Raw genomic sequence first — 3,645 nt, forward strand, 5'->3', positions numbered from 1 at the left:
TTGCAAAGTATTGAGGTGCACAGGGGATGCAGAATCCAGTCTTTTGGTGTTTTGTGTGTGTGTGTGTGCACGCGTGCGAGTGCGTACATGCACGTGTAAGACAGACAGAGTGCAAATACAAAAATGGTACATAGTATTCCAGGAAATGAATATACTGCAATTTATTTTTCTATTTTCTTCTTGGTGGGTTATTCTTAGTTTTTATCTTTTGTGAATAGTGCTGCTGATGTCTTATGTTACATGTATTTATTAGTAATTGATTGATGTGAACAAACCATTCCCAAATGAGTGGCTTAAAACAGTGACTTATTTGCTCATATTTCTGCAATTTGGCCAGGCTTTAGATGTTTCTTCTGCCGGCCTCACCGGGGCTCACCCTTGTATTTGCAGTCATCTGGGGGCTGGCAAACTTGGAAGCTGCAAGGTCTATTGATGCTTTGCCTCAAGTCACACAAAGTTACTTTTGCCACATTTTATTGGTCAAAGCAAGTCACAAGGCCAACTCCTCGTGTACGGGGGACTTTGTGGCCACATTCTGCCATCTACCACAGGTATAAACTTAGGCATGGAATTACCGGGTCGGAGTGTAGGCTTAGTTCAGCTGAGTGGTGCCAGTTTATGCTCCCAGCAGGCTCCCACTGCTTCCCATCTTCATTCATCCCTGGTGCTGTCAGTCTGTCTAAATTTAGCCATCCTGGTGAGGATGTAGTGGTATCTCATTGTGCTTTAATTTGATTTTCCTTGAATACTAACAAGGCTGGGTAGCTTTTTATGTACTTAATGGTCATTTGTGTATCCTCTTTTAGAGGAAGTGATTTGTAGGAGTTCTTTATATAGTCTGGATATGAGTCACTGTAAACTTACTCAACTCTCTTCCATCCTGAGTGATTTTCCTCTTGATTACAAAGGAAGTAACATTCGAGCTGAAGTTGGAGGACGATGAATAATTAGGGAAGAGCAGGGAGGCCTTGTAGTTAGAAACATGAACAGTGCCAAGACGAAAAAAATCTAAAGGTGGTGCAATTGAGAAATAATGAGATTTCAAGGTAGATAGATGTGAAGAGGACTGGGGTGACAGGGGATGATGCTGGGGAGGTGGGTTGGGGCCAGGAGAGGAAGGGCCCCTTTGATGGAATGAAAAGGAGCATGTTTTCATTGGACATTCCCTTTCACTTATTTAATACTTGTAAATTCTTCTTCAACTCTCCAGAACTTGGAGACTGACAAGCTTATTGAGGCATAGGATTTTAACACAACAATCATAAAATGATTAAAATGATGGAGAGAGAAGATAGAGAAAGGCTGACACACACACACACACACACACACACACGAAGATCAGTAGGAGATTGAAAGAGAAAGAAGGAGCTGGAGAGAGAGAGAGACCTGTTGTCAATATATTTAATAACACGGTGTCCTCAAATGATGGTATTTTTACAGAAATCTAGTAGAAACATAAACACAATTCAACAAGATCAGACTCAGGTGTAGTTATCAGAACAAGGCAAACAAGCAGAAAATGATCTGAGGCAGAAAGATACAGACTAGACTGCTAACCATTGTTATTTCTGAAGAGGATCGTGGCTTCCAGGAGGGGTGGGAGGTGAGTAAAGGAGACCACTTTCTATTTATATACTTAAGTGTGGTTTCTTTCTTTTTTTTTTTTTTTAAAGCAGGTGTCTATTCAGGTATTAAAAATTTTTTAAAGATATATGTCCATCTCTCTACTTCAGCCACGAAAAGCTTTTGCCTTCCAGTTNGTTGGAGGACGATGAATAATTAGGGAAGAGCAGGGAGGCCTTGTAGTTAGAAACATGAACAATGCCAAGACGAAAAAAATCTAAAGGTGGTGCAATTGAGAAATAATGAGATTTCAAGGTAGATAGAATGTGAAGAGGACTGGGGTGGCAGGGGGTGATGCTGGGGAGGTGGGTTGGGGCCAGGAGAGGAAGGGCCCCTTTGATGGAATGAAAAGGAGCAAGTTTTCATTGGACATTCCCTTTCACTTATTTAGTACTTGTTAATTCTTCTTCAACTCCCCAGAACTTGGAGACTGACGAGCTTATTAAGGCATAGGACTTTAACACAGCAATCATAAAATGATTAAAATGATGGAGAGAGAAGATAGAGAAAGGCTGACACACACACACACACACACACACACACGAAGATCAGTAGGAGATTGAAAGAGAAAGAAGGAAGGAGATGGAGAGAGAGACCTGTTGTCAATATATTTAATAACACAGTGTCCTCAAATGATGGTATTTTAACAGAAATCTAGTAGAAACATAAACACAATTCAACAAGATCAGACTCAGGTGTAGTTATCAGAACAAGGCAAACAAGCAGAAAATGATCTGAGGCAGAAAGATACAGACTAGACTGCTAACCATTGTTATTTCTGAAGAGGATCGTGGCTTCCAGGAGGGGTGGGAGGTGAGTAAAGGAGACCACTTTCTATTTATATAATTAAGTGTGTGTGTGTGTGTGTGTGTTTTTAAATAGCAGGTGTCTATTCAGGTATTAAAATTTTTTTAAAGATATATGTCCATCTCTCTACTTCAGCCACGAAAAGCTTTTGCCTTCCAGTTTAATAGAGGAACGTAAAGTGATAAGTAACTGCTCAGGATAGTAGAATAAGTGGATCAGAGGAAGGAGGGAACTCAGGAATTATTGCAAGCAGACCACATGGGCCATCTGCTCAGTGAGAGCCTGGAGACGCAGAAGTCCACGTGGAGGCGCTGTGCTTGCAGAGACGCGGGCGAGTGTGTTACCCATGGGCTGGCTGGGCATCAGTGCTGGGTGACCCGCTCTCCTTATTTGTGAACAGCCTCTCAAGCAACACCTAGTTTGGAGGTTCTAAGTCAAGGAATTAGGTAACCGACACGGGGAGAATCAGAAAACCCAGGTCTGACAAACCTCAGCTGAGGAAACTTTGGTTAGAGTGTTATTTCTTAATATTTGTGAGCAGAAAATGCAATCCCCTTCTCTGTCCTCTGCCTCCGACCAGTCCAACCAGATGGAAGGACGTAGCAGGGCGTTATCAGAGCTGTTCTGAATGAGGAGAATGGGAATTCTGACATCTGCTGGAGAAGTGGAGACTAACACCTGCAAAGGGGTGGCTGGACTGATTTCGTTTTACAATATATATATATATATATATACACATTTTTTTTTACCACTTCCCCCTTCCTTCTTAATAGTAATATATATTTATTTTAGTGATACAGCAAAAAGAAGAAAATGAAACCATTCAGAATTCCATTACCAAGAATAAAGACTGGCATTTGGGTGTATTTCCTACTACTCTTTTTGATGCATACCAATGACAGAAACACATTAAACAATTATTTATGAGGTAACCTACTCGTTACGCGTGAATCACTGTTAAATGCTGAGGATATAGCAGTGAACAAGACAGACACAGATCATTCTTTAAGGAACTTAGAGTTCTACATTTGTGATAAGTATCGTGTAGTCAACACAATAATGTCTTGCATTTTTTTAGCACTTAGTATGTACTAGGCATTATATTCACTGCTTCTCACGTGGTTGTGTGTTTTATACACACCGTCTCACGCAACCTTCGCAATGACTCTATGAGGTAGGTTACCACTACCCGCCCTGCTCCCCGCCCCCATTATT

This window comes from Galeopterus variegatus, unplaced genomic scaffold (assembly GCF_000696425.1).
Source record: "Galeopterus variegatus unplaced genomic scaffold, G_variegatus-3.0.2 Scaffold934, whole genome shotgun sequence".
NCBI lineage: Eukaryota > Metazoa > Chordata > Mammalia > Dermoptera > Cynocephalidae > Galeopterus > Galeopterus variegatus.